This window comes from Aulostomus chinensis, chromosome 16 (genome assembly GCF_037954235.1).
Source record: "Aulostomus chinensis isolate RoL2024-O1b breed Wild chromosome 16, RoL_Achi_v1.0, whole genome shotgun sequence".
Classification (NCBI taxonomy): domain Eukaryota; kingdom Metazoa; phylum Chordata; class Actinopteri; order Syngnathiformes; family Aulostomidae; genus Aulostomus; species Aulostomus chinensis.
This window is the reverse complement of record NC_141335.1, coordinates 1,294,215-1,314,662: the sequence shown is the minus strand read 5'-3', so window position 1 is coordinate 1,314,662 and position 20,448 is coordinate 1,294,215. Positions and strand designations below refer to the sequence as shown.

At 46.7% G+C, this 20,448-nt stretch overlaps 1 protein-coding gene across 7 annotated transcripts in view; it reads left to right on the top strand.

Moving 5' to 3' along the window:
• Nucleotides 1-17,814, top strand: part of LOC147247082 (uncharacterized) — a 68,542-nt gene extending 50,728 nt beyond the window's left edge. For 3 of the 7 annotated variants that reach the window (XR_015109420.1, XR_015109426.1, XR_015109425.1), the window contains 4 exons: nt 14,333-14,423; nt 14,768-14,840; nt 15,804-17,487; nt 17,581-17,814. The gene's annotated coding sequence lies outside the window, so the exon portion shown is untranslated. Of the gene's footprint in view, nt 1-3,161; nt 3,270-4,557; nt 4,861-14,332; nt 14,424-14,767; nt 14,841-15,803; nt 17,488-17,580 lie in introns of those variants that run through there. The other 4 variants (XR_015109423.1, XR_015109422.1, XR_015109421.1 and 1 more) reach the window with 4 other exon arrangements.
• The last annotated feature ends 2,634 nt before the right edge of the window (nt 17,815-20,448 follow it).

The following is a 20,448-nucleotide window of genomic DNA, read 5'->3' as shown; positions in this document are numbered from 1 at the left end:
TCTCAACTCTCTATTCCTGATGAATGCAACTCCAACCCCCCCCCCCCCCCCCCGTCCAGCTCTCTACACGCTACAAGATAGAATCTGGATTCTGAAGCACATTTTGTTTTTTATGGAAACAAAAACTTCTTCAAATTCACAGCTAAGTTTTTGTACTCACTTGAGGTGTTTTTATTTCCTTTTGAAAGACGACATCATTAAACCAGAGATGGAGACACCTCCTTTCTTCCTGGTTGTTCTCTCAGTGGAGCAGCACGTCCAACACCAGCTGGTACCAGAGAACTGGTCCCACTGACAGTCCCTCCTCCAGAACCCCCTCCATACTCACCTGCTCGACGTCTGCAGACCAGAACAGACCCACCTGCTGTGGGCCCTGGTTTTCTTCTTCTACTCTGTCTGTCACAGACGTCATAATGTTGTTTATACTGCCACCTACTGACGGAACCACACACTACATAACCTGCTCCATTCACTTTTAGATTGTCGTGTCATGTGACGCCTACTCAACCAGAACTTTTCTCAGACATTCTCAACCTTGAAGCAGTACTTTACCCAAAAAACACATGTTGTCTGCATGACTTCCTTGTGTCTTCAGTGACATTGTTTTGGACAGTGTAGTGTTGTTAGCCATCAGTCTCTGTTAGCATCAAGCTAAATATACGTGGTTGGCTCTTCCTGCATTCTGGAGTCACCTAAAAGTAATGAAGGAGGGGAAAAAATATCTTTTTGAGCTCAAGACTCCTACTAAGTAGTGCTTGAAAGGTAAAATACACTTTTGGGGAAGTATTATAAGTTGACTTGATACAAGTTGATTGCAGTTCTACCTCGATGATATGTCTTTACTCAGTACTCAGTTTTTACTGGCATCGGCTGCTGCATCATCTCGAGGATCTGCTGTTCATTGCCGCCGTTTGGAGGCAAAGCGGTCCGAGGGGGCGAAGCTAGTTCATGATATTGGTGTCACTGATGTGTGGGAAGTCGGTGAGCTCAGCCAGGGAGACGCATCATCTTCTCACATCCTCACCGCCTCACTTGCTGGGTGCTAAAATGAGAGAGCCTGAAAGATGAACCATCTGTCTCCTCGTGATCACGTTATGACTCATTGGAGACTGCAAATGTGTTTTGGTCAGAATTAAATGCCACCCAGATCCTGTTTTTTAGGTCCAGGGGAAACATTTGTATTGATTGTATTTGCTAGGCCGTAAAATGCTGGTGCTCAAATTTAGAGCCAAACTCACCACAGACGCTTTTAATTTGCTTTCCTCCAACATTTGATGGAGAAAAACTCCAGTTGCCAGGATGCAAAGTTAGCATTTACTTGTCGGGTATGTGTCATACTTTGACAACAGTTCTTGTAAAATTTAGGTGGAAAACAACCTTAATTACATCCTGCGTGGATCAAAGTTGATGTTTTAATGTTTAGCAGGACTCAAAACGCCGTCTCGTCGGTCTCCAGCTCGCCTCTTAGCTTGGCCTTCATCTCTGTTTAGACACGCAACAGGTATGACTGCCTTTGCTCCTAGCAGACATGTTGTCATGTATCACATTCTTCCTGGGAAACAGTGACATCATACTCATAGATAGGTTGAAATATAAAATGGCGGCAGCGTTCTTGCGCTGACGGGAGCCAGTCTGGCGTCAGAGAGCGAGCCGAGCAGGAGGGCCGCTCCTCGGTGTCAGAGACGCAATGCATCCATCGATTTCTGTTGTGATCGTTATGTAAATCAGCCCCTGATGTACATCTACAAAGAAAATCTAACTTCTACAAATCAAACTTCTACAAATCAAACTTCTACAAATCAATACACCCTGAATTTATGAAGCATTCATTTAAAAATGAAACCGATTTCTGAATCGATAACAATCAATTATTTATGTTTAATTGAATGCAACTTCTATATTTCATTTGAATTTCCTGGACTGATTTCATCCCGAGCTTTTGTTTTCTGCTCAAGAACAACAGAACACTCGACCTGTCCAACGAATTCATTCTCCAATGAATAAACTCGTTTTTATTAACGTCCAGTTTTTTGACTGACAGGAGTTTTCTGGACAGAGTCGACTGTCTTCCACGTTACATCACACATACATGGATCATCCACAAGTCTTTACACTCTGAGTAGTAGTAGTAGTAGTAGTAGTAGTAGGAGTAGGAGTACATTCAACACTGTTAATTGTACCAAGTCCATTCCCCAGCAGCCCTTATCCTCTCTCTTTGTGCTGTCAGCTCTTGTGGTAAATATATGTGTGTGTGTGTGTTAATGTGTGTTTGTGTTTCTCTGTTAATGTGTGTGTTAATTTATGTGTCTCTGGGTTTGTGTGTGAGTGTGTGCGTGTCTGTGCTTATATATTTCGAGTGTCTGTATCAGTGTGGTACTGTTTTGGACTCACAGCAGGAAAACTACTTCAAACTCATTTCATCTGCTGTTCCTGGTACTGTGTACTTCCAAATACTGTCACTCATCAGGACACAAGAATCTGACGGCAGTCTCTCTTCTTCTGTTGTTCTGTCGGTCTTCATCCTGGCTCCCTGTTTCTGTTGTTCACAGTACATTATTTATGGTACTTCAGTCCCTGCCTCTTGAAATATTCCAGTCAGTGGGTGGAAATATTAGCAGCAAGAGGCTCCATTCAAGATGCAACACATGCTCAGCGACAGGGAGCTGAGCCCAGCGTGTTACTGCAGGCTTATATAATTAACACAGTATTGCACCACAGTTTGACTCATACTGTGTGGTCGCTTATGTATTAATATTACAATCAATGACATAGGACTGTTCTCAGCAGCCCACCACAGAGTCTGGAAATACTCTTGAGTCTGCGTTTGGTTGGGAGCCAGAGCTACGGTGACGCTCCCACAGCGGAGCTACAGCCGCCTCCAGCAGGGTTTCCACAGTGTCTAACTTTGACTGTAACTGATATCGTCGTATTGTCTCCGTAAAATATGATCCTTTTTTTTAATTGTGTTGCCGGACAGAACAACATGTGCCACATCACCGATGACCAGACACAAACATCATCCACCGTCGCGTTTGAAAGTTAAAACATGGACAACAAACAACGGCAAGAATCAACAGAACAACCACAGCGTGTGCCTGACACCTCGTTCTGCTTTGGTAGACATGATCAATTTGAACCTGAATCACTGTGTTTCCATGCAGGAAACAGTGAGGCCCCGCCCCCAGAAACACTCCTCTCTAGTCTTGTTCTGACACAGCCGAAGATGATTGACAGGCGGAAGTCAGGACCTCATTGGCTGAAAGTGGTTGGTAAGAACTTTATATTGGTTATTTTGGTTTTACGGGACTGAAGTTGATTTGAATTTTGAGAACAGCCCCAGTTTTCTGTGGTACGTCGTTGTTGGAGGGGCTGTGACTGAGACTCCTGTTTTAAAATGTCAACGCAGGGGAAAGAGAACCCGAATCTTGATGTTCTCACACGGTCTTCAGGTGATCCCGGGCCCGGCAGCATAGTCTGAATCTCCTCATCAGCTGCACATCAGGTTCCTTTGTGTGGTTGCATCAGCGATCACATGATAATCATAAAGGTTTTAATAACCAAACCAGTGTAACGGCAGTTGAAGGCAGCGGAGGAGAAAATGATGCTGCTTAATTTGCATTAGACAAACACTGATGTAATGAAACTCATGTAAAGAAAAACTGACTCTGAGTCAGTGAGCAGGCTGCTGCTGTTCAGCTCCGCTGTCGCCACTTGCATGGAACTGTTCATGCTTGAGATCAGCGCTGCTCTGGCAACGAACCCCCCACCCCCAGCAGTGTGGCTGGGTCTGTACTGAAGTAACAGTACCACACTGCAAAAGTACTCTAGTGAAGTAACAGCCTGCACTGATGATATCTCGAAAGTATTTTGTGTATCAGGAGGCACCATCGCTGAGCAGCAGCGGAGCCTCCAGGAGGCGCTATGGCATGTGTAGATATATATATATATATATATCTAGATATATATATATATATCTAGATATATATATCTAGATATATATAGATATATCTAGATATATAGATATATATAGATATATAAACTCTCTTAATAATCAGGCTACACACAAAAACACAGAATCAAAACCCTGGATCGGTGCGATCATCTGCTGTGTTTGCCAGGCGTTGCGCGTCGTCGCCTGCAGCTTCGCCTCGCAGTTTCGCAGGCTCAGCGGCCGTCCGGCACTTTCGTCCAACTGTCTGAAGCCAGAACAAGAAGCAGCGCCGAGGTCACGTCCACATGTCATGAGACTACGTGAACAAAGATGTCTGACATTCCTCAAAAATTTGCTGGATCTTCTCAGCAGTCTGAGGAGCGTGGCGATGCCTCTGAGTGTGTGTTTACTCGTCGCGGAGAACTGAGACGCTGTTAGCAGGGAAACGGCTCCCACATGACCCTTTTTAATCAACTGGCTCAATCATTGTAGTGGAAATAATTACAAGAGTGTGTGTGTGTGTGTGTGTGTGAGAGAGAGAGAGACACAAATGGAGACACAAAATACAACAAAAAGACTGAAGAGAAAAGAGAGAGGAAAGTAGACAAGAATGGTTCTGTTCTCAGGAGGGAGACCCGTGGAGCCACCAGGTGTCCCTCAGGTGGGGATGGACTCAGCAGTGACGGTTGAAGGTAAAACACGAGTGGCGAAGCTTCTGTTCACCGTGAAGCGAACCAGGTTGTGGATTCGTGGACGATGAAGAGGACGAGAGTTTGTCAGCAGCTGATTGGGACAGTTTGGCTGTTGTTGTTCGTCAGTGACTCTTGAGTCACTACGAAGTGACAGGAGGGAAAAAACATCTTTGTGAGCTCAAGAGTCCTTTTACTGAGTACTTGGAAGTAAAAATACTCTTTCTGGGTGAAGTATCACTTTAAGATGTCGTGTGTGTCTTTGATGAAGAGCGCTTTCATGTTCATGGGCAACTGTCGTGTGTTTCCTGTCTGTTGGAGAGACGCCAGCGTTAAACTAAAAAGTGGGACACATCACAGCTGAGAGTGTGTGTGCGCGCGTGTGTGTGTGTGTGTGTGTGTGTGTGTGTGTGTGTGTGTGGCTGATCATGAGATTGTTCGCTCGTAAGAAATGGTGTGTCTTCTCTGCATCAGTTTTACCCTGATTTGGTGTGTGTGTGTGTGTGTGTACATATATGCACTGTTCAGCACTGACAAGACTCCTGTGACATTTGACAGAAGCGGTGTAAGACAACACTGATTTCATACTTTTTAAACAACCCTAGAGAAAGCTGTGTGTGTGTGTGTGTGTGTGTGTGTGTGTGTGTGTGTGTGTGTGTTTACTTCTACAACTAAACACATCAACCTTCTACACAGCAGTGGACAGACTTTGCGTCAGGGAAATTATGTCCTGAGGCTAAAACTGTCTCAGTCACCTTCAACCATGCAAACTGGCATTTTTTCTCTCTCTCTCTCTACTTACCCTAAATCCCTCTCACACACACACACACACACACACACACACACACACACACACACACGCTTGTTGCTTCTTGTACTGTAGTTTTCCAGGACTGAACAGTAGCTGCAGGTGAACACTTTTGTCCTGAGACAGTTTCTTGCTTGGAGGTTCATTTCTCTTCTTTCAGTGTGTTTGCATCATTCTGCGGGAGCTGCCACCAGGTGGCGCTCCAAACCACATCAACCACATGACAGAAGACCATCTGCCTTCCATCCTGTCTGACCTCCTGGTGTCACCGTGTTGATCTGCCCGTGTGCTTCGCCTCCGTCACGCTTCCACCGATGTATTTGTGTTTTAATTTATTCTGTGTCCTAACTTTCCAAACCAGTCCCAAAATGGGAAAACACACAAGTCAAATACTCATCGCCTCTGTTACTGTGGTGAAACCTGAACCTGGATCAGCCCAGTCTTGATGCTGCGGCGCCCCCTGTGGTCCAGCTGCTCCTCCGTTCAGTGGGGACTGATCATGCCTTGAGGCCCAGAACAGCTTTACTTTGACTGTCTAGGGGTTCTCAGTGAACGTGCCTCAAGATTTCAGGGGTTCATTTTCCAGTTTGTTCAGCTGAAGTGGCTGAAGCCCTGGTGAGGGAAACATCGTGGTTTTGAACCAAACTTGAAGCGTACAGAAGTTTTTATAGAAATCCTCCTTGTGTGAGATAGGTGACGATATTTGTTGCCAGTCAGAAGCTCTGGCACACGCTGGTTTCTCTCGGCGGCCGTCGTCGCTGTTCGTCACATTGTCGTCACAGCGAAGCCTCGGACGCCGAGTGATGACTTTTAAGTTATGTAGGATGCAGAGGACAGAATGGAGAGACGGCGCGGAGAAGTTTTGCCTGGGGGCGTTTCAGCACTTCCCCTCAGAAACTCCATCTTCTCTTCAGCTGTCTTACATCTCTTTTGTGTTTGCACAGCATCTTTCTGCTTCTCCTGCACTCCATCAAATCATTATTTTTTCAGCCTGCAGAGAGAATGTGAGACGGAAAATGTTAAAACACACAAGCCACATATATAAAATAATAATTTGCCAACAAACAGTGGTGTGAAAAGCAACATCACTACCTCGTCTCTTTCCTGTGGCATGAAAGCGAAGCTGCAACAAACCGAGAATCCTGTCAAGCTACGTTGCTGTGCCTCAGACGCTTTTTACTTCCTCTCACGTAAACCCTCTTTGTCTCTCACAGCTGAGGACTCGTCCATGTTATATTGATGCATTTGAGGTGAAATGAGCCAGATGCAACAAACACCTGCATTTTCCATTTCCCCCTTTTTTGTTCATCCCACACCGCCGCTTTCATTCTCTGCTTCCTCTCAAGTCCGTGAGCTCTGAATATGCAGCAAACCTACAGTCAGGATGCTGCCTTTGTGATAACCTGCAGGCACATTCCTGCACATAAACAATATCCTGCCGTTTTTGAGCACATTATCAATATCCTCCAAAAAGGAAGGTGCCTGCACAGTCGTGTTTGAGGGACTGCGACCAAGTTAGTGGAGTTTTACATGAACTTTCTGGTCTGTTGGAGGTGATTTTCCCCTCAGCCGTCGTCTGTGAGCGTGGATGCTGGCGACTGACCTCGTCCTGAATGAGACCGACTTTGTTTCAGAATCTTCCATTATCGTGCTGCTCACGTACCACAGAGACAAAGGTCCTTTTTCATTCTGCCACTAAAATGCATTTTTGAGATTTGCTCGTGCTCAAATAGTGTTTGACCACATGCCCACATAGGTGCTGTTAACGGATGTGGAGTTTGAGAGTGAACCCAAGTAGAGACGCTGGGCCAGCGCGGCGAAGGCTCTGATGTGATCATTTGATGATCCAAGTATGAACTGATTTGACACTGCAGTGAAACACGTTCTTCTTGATGCGATCGCTCAGTCAACGACAGTCAGGATGTGTGATTACAGGATCAGGCTCACAGCTTCAGTCTTTTTGACATCAGAAATAACAGTCTTGAGCTCAGAGCCAAGAAAACATTGCATTCTTACATCGTTAACAAGAACAAACACCAGCTTTTCTTCAGGTCCTGATAACATGGAAGTCAATTAAAAACCTGTTTGTGTCTGCAGCGCGCTGCCACTCGCCAGACGGCTGAGTGGCGAGAACAACGCTCTGTAAACAAAAGGTCACCAGCTTCGCTGCATTAAAAGTCATGTATCTCACTTCTGATTAAAAGGGCGAGAATCCGCTGGAAGAACAGTGTCAGCAGAATATCACGGCGTGGATTTATGTCCAGTTAAATTAGCTGTCAGGACGCCGAAGAATACGACTGTCAAAGTAGCAGAGCGGGAAAACAGTCAAGAAACCAAGAGTTCCAGCATCCGAAATGTTTACATGTTTACCCACACACACACGCACAAGCACCCACAGGCGCGCATGCACGCACACACACACACACACACACGCAGGCACACACACACACACGCAGGCACTGCACAGGGCAGTTTCACCTTTGACAAATAAAAATAAATCATGTTGACAAGGCTTTTTCTCTGTACAGGTGATGGATACAGCCTGAGGGAGGCCAAACACACACACACACACACACACACACAATGAAGTACATTGAAGGACAGACCCAGTATGTTCCTTTTGCTTACGTCCCCCTTGTCGTCTCTGGGTCACATGGTGCTCGTGACCCGTCTGGACCACTGTGGCGTCCTCCTGGCTGGACGCCACAGCCATCAGGCATTTGCGGCACAACCGTAGCACCACTGCCAGCTGGTCTTCAACCTACCTAACACCCGACATTACCTCCCTCTCCCGATCACCTGCATGAACAAAGTTCAACATACTGGTACTCTGGCGCCGCGATGGTGGCGCGAGCTTCTGTTCTGGGATGCCTGGAATCAGCCTGGTTTCATGCAAGCAGCAGGTCTTGATGTTCTGGAGGAACTCGTTATTAAAGGACTTTCAATCCTTGCACATTACATTACTAATTACAGCCAATAGTAATCCGATTACTCCCCCACTAATGCAGCATCAGTGAGGGACTGTAGCCTGCTGATGGGATTCAGCTGGACTGAGGCTGCGCTACGATTCCTGATCTTGGAGTGAATGCTAAATTTTACATCTTCATGGTTTATGTGGATGTGAATCAAGTATAGATGTCTTAAGTCTCTCGATGGCTGGTTGGCGTCTCTGCGGCACAAAGCAATGCAACAATTTGCCTTCAACACACACACACACACACACACACAGGCCCTTTCCTGTGACTTGAGAATTGCAGTTGGTCCTGTTGTGATTTGTGGTCGATGAGGATGAGCTCTGATGTCCTCAGCGGGACCGATAAAGTTCTGCTGGTTTCTCAAGGATGCACAACATCAGGCTCCATCCTGACTGGATCTGACTCATTATCAAACATCTAATATGGTGCCGTCAGGTCAGGACGTGTGTATTATTCACAACAAAACATGGTTAGAAAAAATATGTGTATCGATGCAAAGAGAGAAATATAAAATGTTCTTGTCCAGCCGTTCTCCCTCCACACCCGCGGTTCTGCTGATGTAAAACAACATGGCACCTCTCCTCTTTGGCAGCAACCGACTGCTGTGACTGCACGTCTTTCAAAGTGTCCTCGTCCACAGCGAGGTTCTACACACACACACACACACACATACACACACACACACACACACACGACTGCCTCCTGAGCTTCCTTCATCCATCCACTGATTCCCAGCTGTATTTCCTCTGTGACCTTGCAACAGTGCACAACCTGTCAGCCTTATACTGACCTCACACACACACACACACACACACACACACACACACACACACACACTCATAGATGTCTTCTACAAACACACAGTTGCAAACATTCCAATGTGACACTCAGCAAGCTCTGATCTCACAAAAGCATAAATATTGGATGACTTTTTACTCTTCACACATGTACAGTGATGCAGAATCCTACACACACACACACACACACACACACACACTGACCTGGACCTGGATCCCACAGGACAACAGTGTTCTTGTTTGTCTTTCCCACTGCTGAGTTCTCCTCAAGCGAACAGGAGAGTGAAGTTGAGATGATTGACAGATGGCCCTGCAGTTTGATTGGAGAAGTTTGTATTTTTCTCAAATCTGTGACGTGAATTGATTTGTGTCAACTTGCTCATGTCTGCCTGAGTGTGTGCAGCTTTATAAGGTCGGAGGACGACTGGTGGGGATTTGTTGAGTATTTAGGAGCTTTAAGAGCAAGTCGTGGCTCCGTGTTCGCTCAGGAGCGGCCGGTCCGCCGTCAGCTCCGTGGTCGTCCTTTCGTTTGGAATCCCAGCCTGTAAAGAAGCCCCAGCAGCAGGAAATCAACTGTAGTTTTGTGTTGACGCGGGTGCATTCATCATTTTGCGATGGTACGTCAGAGTCATCACTCTGTCAGGACTCAAACCAGTTGCTGTCCTGAGCTTGAGCTTCCTGTTGATGCTGTGCAGGATTTCAGTTGTGACGAAATGAGGAGTCCACGTCTGCTGCTGTTGACTGGGGAATCTCTGTCGCGCTGCTGCTGAGCAGACAGACGAGTAATGAAGCAACCGGGATAAAACCTGAGAGCAGAGCAGCACCTCGACCCGGGGCCATGCCCCCCCGGTGGGATCCACCACGATCCCGCCTCCAGCAGCCCTCGATATGTCGTCTACCTGTTCTGTCTACATCCACTCTTCTGTCTATACATCGACACACATACCTACACACGTCTGTCTTTCTCTCTGTCCCAGCCATCATGTCCACATTGTAGACAAAGGTTCTGTTGTGTTCTTGCGGTTCTTTAATCAGCTTCAGCAGCGCCTCATGCAGCTTTGAACAAGCAGCACTTTCATCTTACAGCAGCAAAGTGGGTTTTAGCAGCATGAGGCAGCAGTCTGGCCCCTGAGGAGTTCTCTGAAAGGTCACGTACACAATCATCAAACAGCCAACGCGCTGGTGGAGTGATGCTCCAGTCTGACTCCAGTCACTCCAGTGTCACTCTCATCAAAGCTCACATGCGGTGACACTTTGTTTGTTAGTTAGTGGAGTCGCGGCGTCAGCCCCTCTCTTCCTGCGGTGACAAACATGGCCATGTTGGAGGAAGCTCCAGTGGCTCCTGGATCAATCGGTCGAGCTTCATTCACACAGCACCTTTCAGACAAAGCCTTTCAAATTCAAAGTGCTTTACAAGAGGCTGAATAAACTGAGGAGTCTGAAATCAGTAAAATGTCACAGACCTGGAGACAAACGCACGCCGAACCATCGCAGAAGAAACAGGACACGAATGAAGTCAAGCGGTAAAAGCTGATGGCGTTGGTGCCGTGGCGAGGACACGCACTGGCCCCACTGCCTCCACTGGTGGAGCCGCCTACTTCCTGTTAGCCCTCTGCTAACTTGAATGTGGGTGAGTCATTTTGTCATGTGACACGTCCAGACTTTCCAAATGTTCTCATACTGAATTCAGACTGTGGAATGAGTCATGTGTTACAGCCAGGGGAGGCTACGGCCACGCCTCCTACAACAGCGCATGTCACCAATCTGGTCTGCAACAGTCTGTCGTGTTCTCGACCAACGCAGAACGCTGTGTGGGTTCCCCGCGTCCTGCGCTGGTGCTAGCGCCTCCTCTGGTCATTCAGGCTGCCTCCTGGCGGAGGGGAACTGGGGAGAGTTGCAGGAAAAATGAAAAGTTCCAAACCAAACTTACTCTGCCAGAACGAGGAAGCCTGTTCCACGCGCAAGCTGAAGAGAAGAAACCGATTTCTTTCTTTGCCAAAAAGTTTTACGTTTGCTTCAGGCGGTTTTTACTTTTTCAAAAAAAAAAAGAAGAGCAAATGCACTTTTTAGGACACGCCCTCGTCTACCCTCGATAGACAGGGTGTTTCTTTGATCCAGCGGCCTCATCTGTGTCTTTTCTCTGAGTGACATTTTGAATAGTGGCCATAAAAACTTTACAATTACTGCATGTGAGCAGAATCTGTACGAGACCTGTTGGTCACTGCGGCTGGATCCAGCTCAGCCTGGAGCCTTCGGGTCCGGGGGCGGAGAGCCTGCCCTGATATTCCTTCATGGTTTCTGGGCACTGCTTAAGTTTTTCAATATTTCCAACTCCTGCAGCAGCTTCCATTGTGTCTTTCCTACATTTACTCACAGCAGGCCTCTGCCTCTGTGGAGGGAGAACCCAGCGGAGGGGCTCTCGTGGGCCGGTCCGTCTGCTGACGCTGACCCCAGAACTCCCCTGCACGGAGCACGAGGGCCACATTTCATGAGCCGTTCTCTGTTAGACATCCTGAGTCTATTGAATGTGTTGAAAAGCTCTCCATGTTTCTCCGCTTGAGGCCTGCTTCCAGCGATCACCTCTGACGGGCGTTTGTTTTGGCTCAGATGTTCAACAGTAATTACATTAATTTGATATACTGCAGATATTCATAGTCACTTTGGAACAGTTGACAAAGGCAGCACAGTAGAGCCCATCTGAATGAAAGCCCCCTGGCCACACAATGTTTGACTTTTCCGACTCTTTCATACCCAGAATAGTGGCGTGACCTTGTTAAACTGCTGATATTAATTAGATTCCACTGCCTGGCACCCTCTTTAAAAAACCCAAGACACGGAGACACAGGATCCTCTGAGGTCAGCTTTATTTAAACTCCCAAGGCATTCAGAAGCCTCCAACTGAGGAACAGCAGAAATATTCCAGTTGGCTCCACCGACAGCTCTGCTCTTACAAACTCTAAATGTGAAATGAGGAGCTGCTTTGCTCCCCCGTCTCTCCTCCTGAGCTCAGGGCTCTTGATCCCTGGCGCTCCGTCTCGTTTCAGCATCTCCTGTTAAATATCCGAGTCCAAAGTCGTGTTCACAACATGAAGCAAGTTGTTTGTGCAATTTAATTAGATTTTCATTTCCCTGCATTTTTTGCACCGGTTGAAGACATTCAACTTCAGGAAGAAATTCTGAAGCTCCTTTGGCCGACCTGCAGGGGGCTGTCACTGCTGAGTCAGAGCAGGGGACCGCTTGACGGCTGCTTTGTGTACCAGAGCTCAACCGAGCTCAATCAGAGTTTAACCGTTCAGAACATCCCTGATTCGGGGGCTCCGGTGGGCGCGACCGTGCCAGAGATCTACGTACATAAATGTACAGATGAAAGTATCGAAACGATCGGGTTTCAGAAAGGATGGCGATGTACACGCAGAACGACAAACTGAAGTAAATGTTCCTCTTAAAGGGCACAAATGAATAAAACTGACCCACTGAACTCGAGATGTAATCCAAACCAATTAGAACTTTTCCGTTTCGTTCTAACCGATGTCAAAAGGTAACGTTCTCTCCGTCTGAGAGTCGCTGTTAACGACCCTCAAAGAGGTTCTCTGCTTTGTGGGCCTCTACGTGAACTTTGTGGCCCGAATGGCTTTGTGACAGTTGAACTAATTAAAGCCTCGCTGCCCGTCTGGCTGCACTCGTCCACGACAGCCGGGATTTGTCTCTCATGCATCTCAAACACTTGAACCCTGACTGGTGAGCTTTCAGGCTGCCGTTAGAGAAATCATCCATCTTGATTGAACAGAGACTCTTTGATTGGCTGGATTGATGATAATTAATCAACTGACTTCTTCCACTCCAAAAACAAGAGAACGGATCAGCGAGCAGGCGTCAGGACAGACAAACGTGGAGACGAGGTTCCTTCAGTTGAAGACTTTTTATAGCCACTTTGAATTGAATTTAAAACAAAGTGTACAACAGCAAATTAACCCTTCAGGGGTCGCAAGCCTCAGATTTCTCTCTCCTCCCTCAGTGTCACATGACGGTCCTCTGCTCAGTCCGAATCACAGGAATATTTGCCAGAACCCAACTTTGTGTCAGAATACCATCGTTCTACCAGGCAAGTGCAGCAGAATGTACTCACCTACGACTACACTTAATACAGCATCTTTGTTTGATACGGAGCTCCGTGAATCACACGATTATCGTCCCAGTGAGAACGAGTGCAATCACGTAAACATTAACATTAACAGAAATCATACTGGACACCAGCGAAAACATTCACAATCAGATATTCTCCAAACTCATGCATCTCTCGCAATGACCAGTGTCATGAAGCCAAAAGTAAAATCAACTTTTACAGTTTTTTCCCTCACAGGTAAATCCTAAATTAATGTTTCACCGAGGGATTAACCTCAAGCTCGTGTCACTGGCGTTCGCGACTCACAGCTGTGTTCAGGAAGAAAAGCTATTCAGACGTTAGTTATTCAGGGCTGTGACTGAGAGGAACACCGTCGCTCGCCCCCAGGCTGCTCAGCAACTTCAGTCTGATCTGCTGCCACTCAGCAGCTCCACTGCAGCGGTCGTGGTTAAGGGCCTTGCTCAAGGGCGCCTCAGCAGTCTGCACACTCCCCACCCACGTTTAGCCCGCCAGTCCTGCATAGAGCACAAACAGTCAGATCACAATCAGTAGACCAGAAGGCTATGAAACGTGACAGCAGCAGAGCACATGACAGCACTGCAGACGTCTGAGGAAGAGTGTGTTTGTGGCTGTGATGAAGATGATCAGCAGCTCTTCCTGCAGCCCCACAACGAGCTGTTAGCGTCACGCCGCTCAGGTAGTCGACCCTCTGGAGCTGCTGGGTCTCACAGGGAGGTAGAGCAGCGTGTCGTCAGCATAGTACCTGGCTCCAAGGGACCAGGAAGTGGAATACGCACGCAGGCACAGAGGAGCCTCCTGTAAAGGATCGACGCGACGTGTCTTTGTGCGCCAGTGTCATTATGTGACTCCTGCTTTTATTTCAACACAAACAAACTCCACCGTGATCGGCCACATTCACTGCTGGCTTTTCCAAAGTGACAGTGGTTCAACAGTTGGCTCCATATGTACTTGGGGGCTTAAGGTGCTCTTTCTTTACCTTCCCCGACAGCTGACAGCTTCCGAGGCATCGGACGGGAAGGCCATAACCTGTGGAACGCCGTCCAGCTGAGCAGCACTCTGACCTTGGTCACTTTTAGACGGTAATTAATTAAACCACATGATTCCTGACTTACTGCCTGGCATCAGTGTGTGTGTGTGTGTGTCTGTGTGTGTGAGAGAGAGAGAGAGAGCAAGAGATGTGTGTGAGGATAAGACTGTTTGATCTTGTACGCAAAAAGTGTGTGTGAGTTGCATCAGACTGAGTGATATATGAGGATGGCGGCGGACAGTAGGGCATCATCCAAAACACACACACACACACACACACACACACACACACACTCCCACAGTGCTGGGTCAGCAGTGTGGGGCCTCTGAGGCAGCAGGAGGTTAAAGTCTTAATGACGGACATTCCTCTCCTGAAACTTCTCTCCGTTTGTTACAGAGCTCCAGTCATCATTTCTCACCTTGTTAGATGATGGCGGCGATGATGTTGCAGTGGAGAGGAGACGGAGGAGGTAAGTGACAAAGGAACCCCTGTGGCACAAATGAGCTTCTGTTTCTGTGACACAACCAGAGGAAAAGCAGCAGAAGGAAACGCGATTCGTCCTCCTTAAGGAGTGGAAGACTGGGGAGGACAGCAGTGACGGGAGGAAGCATGAAAGATGGAAGATGCTCCATAATTCATAGAAATACATGTTTTCTTGATCCTCACTGGATTATAGAAGCAACAGGAGCAGGGAACAATGAGGGAGGCGCGGTGGGAGGAGAGGGAAGAAATAAGGGCATGATTGTTAATGTTTTTCTGCCTTAATCTCTATTTTAAGTAGCATTTCTCTCTGGCTTGATGCCGCATTTCCCGGCGCCTCAGCCAGGATTATTCTGATGGATGACGCATCAGAGCGTAACACCTGTCACTGAAACAGCTCATTTGACAAAAGCTCACGGAGCCTCAGTCGGAGTCTCTAACCTGCGACAGGCTCATTTATTACACCCCAGAAACACTTAACACTCGTTCAAACCTGATCCGATGGCTATCGTGGCTGCGCCGGCATCCGTCCGAGGTTGGTTGTCGTGCATGAAATCCTGCACCCGATGATGCAAGCGGGAGCAAAGAGATGAAAGATCAGACGTGGAAAACTTCTCTTTACCAGATAAAAACTGTGGGTCTTTGACACCGGCAATTTAGCGGAGCAACAATGTGCCTTTTGTTACTTTGCCTTTTCCACACTCGCCATTCACAGCGTTCATTCGGAGCTCTCCTGCAGCACAGACGCCATGTTTTGGGGATTTAGTTAAGAGGGCACATATTCCTCTGGCAGCCTGATCCCTCTTAGCGTCAAACCCTTCAACAACCTCAAGGTGGAGAAAGGAGCAATAAAGTGGGATAAAGACAGAAGAGAAGAAAAGAAGCCAGCAGCGAGTGAGAGGGTGACAGGGAGCGAAAAACATTTTGATAAATTGTGAATGTTTGTTTCCAGGTAACTGGAATTCAAGGTGGTGGAAGAGATTTCTGGGATATGTGTGGCCTGGATACCAGCAAACTGAAACGCAAAACTTCCAGGAGAACCTCGTGTCCTGTTTACCTCTCCGTCAGACCTTCCGCCACTCGGGGTTCCTCCGACGCTGGGAATGAGAAATTCATCAAATCATCACAATCCATTTTTTTGCTTCCAAGGCCATTGAGTCTCCATAGACTTTGATGATGTCACAGCACAGAGGAAGGAAGTCAGTAACCAGGTGTCAGCGACTCCTCGGGACATCGCCTCCCTCGTTAATCATTTAGTTTTATTTTAACCCAAACTATGAACTTTCCTAAACCCTCACCGGGTGGTTTTAAGCCTAAACCTAAACCTAAACCTAACCCGACTTTAACCACACAAATGACCAGTAACCCACTCACACTTGGATTGGAGATGGAACCAACTAGAACACTTGCGGCAGTGCCGGTCTGGATCAGCTGAGCATTCCGATGAAGCCTCTCACTCCATGGTGCCAGCTAATTAGTTGGATTCTTGCTGGTTTGATTTTAGTCCAAAACTAAAAGTGTTGGTGGATTACTGAGCACACATCTGGATTAAGAAGACCTGGATTATACCTGGAGAATGAGTATCTCTCTCTCTCCCCTCCCTCTCTCTCTCTCTCTCTGTCTCTCCTCTCCTCCCTTCTGAATCGATCCATTGATCAACGCTCCCACGTGCCGGCATGGAGCCTCCAGTGATTCATTAACAGGGTAGCGCTCTGACGTATGGAGGCCTTTTGTGTGTCTGCGTGTGTTTGTGTGGAGAAGATGTGCCGCTGCTGTTGTTGCTTTCATTTAATTGATTTGTGTTGCACCTGTGTGTGTGTGTGTGTGTGTGTGTGTGTGTGTGTGTGTGCTGCAGGTGATGTTGCGGTGATCAGTTTAGTATTCTGACACACCTTTGCTCAGGCAGCCAGCTTCGTCTACCAAACATTTGTAATGCATTGGAATTTATGAGGAGGGTTTGTTTCTATTGTTCGCAGGTCTCCATTGTTCCATCCGTCTTCTCTGCTGCTGCTTACCTGCAAATAAATGAACTGATTGAAGTAATAAACAACCAACACAGCATTAAATACCCGATGGGTCTGAGCCTGGCAAGACCAGTGAATTAGACCTGCGGGATGAGTTACTGGATGGACAAGTTACTTTCAGAATAAATTAGATTTGAACTCGTTATTCTAATTTTGTGTTACTGTCCCCAGAACAACTGCAGAAGTGAGTCCTGGTGGTGAAAGAAGGGAAGTGTGTGGCTGACGACCTCATTTATGGCAACTCTTTTCCTACGAAGATGTCTTGAATCGCTGTTTAACTTGAAAGTATTTCAAGTTTTGTGCTGTGATATCGAAGTACATTTACATGTGTTGTATTTCAATGTATGTGGATTTAAGGTATCAGTGAAGTATTTCTGCTTGTGAATACAAACTCCGTTACCCAGAACTCCTGTCACCTGATAACAGGTCTGATTGGAACTGTGCTGCCTCCCTCACCAACTGTGGGACGCTAGCTAGCCGCTGGTGTTTAGCCTGCTCACTAGCGTGTTGGCGTCCTGAGGTCACGAGTTCAACGCTGGCGCACCAATGCCATGTGACCCCTGCTAGCCACTGCAGTGACATCACCTCTCTTCCCTGATCAGAATCGCGTCGGTGAGATTGAGTTCCTTCGTTCATCAGCATCGGCTGATGCCTGCACGCTAAAACCCTCTTGACTTCTTTTGCATTTGTAATTTATTCCCTCAGAATGAATTTTTCAATCTGAGGCTCTTCCCTGCACTGAGTTTGGATTTCAGAAGCTGCGCCTGGGACTTGGTTCAGCGGGACCAGGTGAGAGCTGATCTGCATGCATCAGCTCCAGCTCTGCTACGGACTCTCACTTCTGGGATCAATTAAAAGAAAAAATATATAGTTTTTCACATTATTTCCAGACGAACTCAAATCAGTGGGCAATCTCTCTCAGGGGCACTTAAAAATTTAATGTCCGACACCTCTTCAGCAGTTGGTATTCATGGCGAGCCGCATGGCTGCAGTGACAACCTGCTGGTCAGAAACGAGCTGCCACACTGACGTACGGCTCCGATTCGTCTGCTTGGAGTCGTGGTTGAGCTTCATGTGATGCTGGGAAGCTGAATTGGAAATTAAGATGAATTATTGTTCTTTGGTTTTAGCAAACGCCCGAAAACAAACAGCAGAATGAAAGTTTCAGTGAATGTCCCGGGTCTGACAGCTCCTGCGTCTTCAAATGTCAAACACAGGCAGGTGTGTGAGAGAGAGAGAGAGAGATTTAGGTGGTGATGCATTTTAAAAGAACATCTATCATTGCTGAAGAAAATTTGAAATTCACTTTGAAATTTACTCTTTATTTAGCGACTGAGCGCTCGACGGCTCCCCTGCTCTGATGATTAAATTCTCTTTCAGGAGGAATGGAAATGTGAGCACAGACATTAATTCACTTTGCAACCGTTTCATTTAATTGTGATAAATGTGAGCCGTCCTTCCACGAGCCTCTGAATTTACATTTTCACTGGATGTGTGTTTCAGGGTTGATATCCCGAGGAACGTGGTGACCCCTGCTGTGATCGAGGGGTGTGTGTGTGTGTGTGTGTGTGTGTGAGTGAGAGTGAGAGTGAGTGTGTGAGTGAGTGTGATTGTGAGAGTGAGAGTGAGTGTGTGTGTGAGTGAGTGTGATTGTGAGAGTGAGAGTGAGTGTGTGTGTGAGTGAGTGTGATTGTGAGTGTGTGTGTGTGTGAGTGAGTGTGAGTTTGTGTGTGTGAGAGAGTGAGTGAGAGTGTGATTGTGAGTGTGTGTGAGTGAGAGAGTGATTGTGAGTGTGTGTGAGTGAGTGTGAGTTTGTGTGTGAGAGAGTGAGTGAGAGTGTGATTGTGAGAGTGTGAGTGTGTGTGTGTGAGAGAGTGTGTGTGAGTGAGTGTGAGTTTGTGTGTGTGAGTGTGAGTTTGTGTGTGTGAGTGTGAGTTTGTGTGTGTGAGAGTGAGTGTGATTGTGAGTGTGTGTGTGTGAGTTTGTGTGTGTGAGAGTGAGTGAGAGTGTGATTGTGAGAGTGTGAGTGTGTGTGTGATTGTGAGAGTGAGTGTGAGTTTGTGAGTGAGAGAGTGAGTGAGTGTGATTGTGTGTGTGTGTGTGAGTGAGTGTGATTGTGAGTGTGTGAGTGAGAGAGTGTGTGTGTGTGTGTGTGTGAGTGAGTGTGAGTTTGTGTGTGTGAGAGTGAGTGTTCAAAGTCACTTTCATTTCTAGTTCCTGTTTATGTCACTAAGAGCAGAGGAGAAGGAGGAGCAGCGGTCGTTATTGAGTGAATCCCGGTCGTAAAACTGCTCTTTTCGATCGAGGCAGGACGTGGAAAACCATCGAAAGATCTTTTGGGAAAAAGGGCCAATTCTTAAAGTTTGTTGTTGTCGTTGTAAAAGGCCAGACGTGAGTTTGTGAGTGCACGTTTGAAGTGAGTCTGTCAGAACGTGGTTGTTGATCTGCATGAAAAAAGGTTCCTCTCTGAGCAGGTCACTGGATGGTCACGTGTCGGTACGATCGCGATCATTCCAGAGTACAACAGTTGCCTCAAAGTGTCCGACAAAAACCAAAAGACAGAAGACATGGACGACCTCGATCACTCTGACACGCTTGCAACACACAAGAGAAACTGCAGTTTTCATTACTGCGAGCGCTCTCGGTTTAATGATGATGCTCTCAGGAGAGGCCATTGTACAAAATGTTCCTTCTTGAAGCAATTTCAAAATAAAATGTGGGGTGCTAATGGAATTTCAAGCCACTTGATATGTAGACAAACGCAGAAATCTTCATTTTTTGTTGATAAAAGAAAGTTTTGTCCCTGAAGTTGAGCTCATGCACTCGTGATCAAGCTGCTGTCGCTGATTTACTCCATAAAACTGCATTTTTAACTGCTGATACACTAATTAAACTGAAATGAACACTTTTAATACAAAGAACTGAACAAAAAGTGTTCCATCATAATATTTCACAACATTTAGTCAAATATTTGCATCGCTAATACAAATACAATGTAATATAAAGTGCTTCACACACACACACACACACACACACTCTGATAACAGTCATTATCTACAAAGAGGCAACAGTGGCAGGGAGTAAAAGACCGACATCATGAAATACATTTAAATGTTTTGAAAAGAGTAAATTAAAGATTCTGTGTTGAAGGAAAACTTGAGATGGAAGATAAATTGATCATGTAAAATTATAACATTGGAAAGAAATCAGGTTACAAAGTAAAACAATTGGCTTTAAATATCGAAGATGAAAACTTCGTCAGGGAAAGTAGAAGGAAGACGATGAGTCCCACATGTCAGCATCCCTGCTGCTGCGGTGGAGACGCACAAGCCTGAACCTTCACCTCCAGGTGGGAGGCTTGCAAAAGTCCAACTGGAAAACTCGTCTGAACTCCTCATCAGAAACTGACAGTGGTTTTGCAGACAAAGATTCAAGCGCAGGTGGCGTCGAAAACCAGGATTCAGTTGCATCGATAAGTAACGGGTCGGTTCAACGAGTCACTCGAGTCGCTTCTCGACGGTCACACGGCTGAAAAATACTTGATCATTGGGGTGAATCACCTGCTGCTTCCTG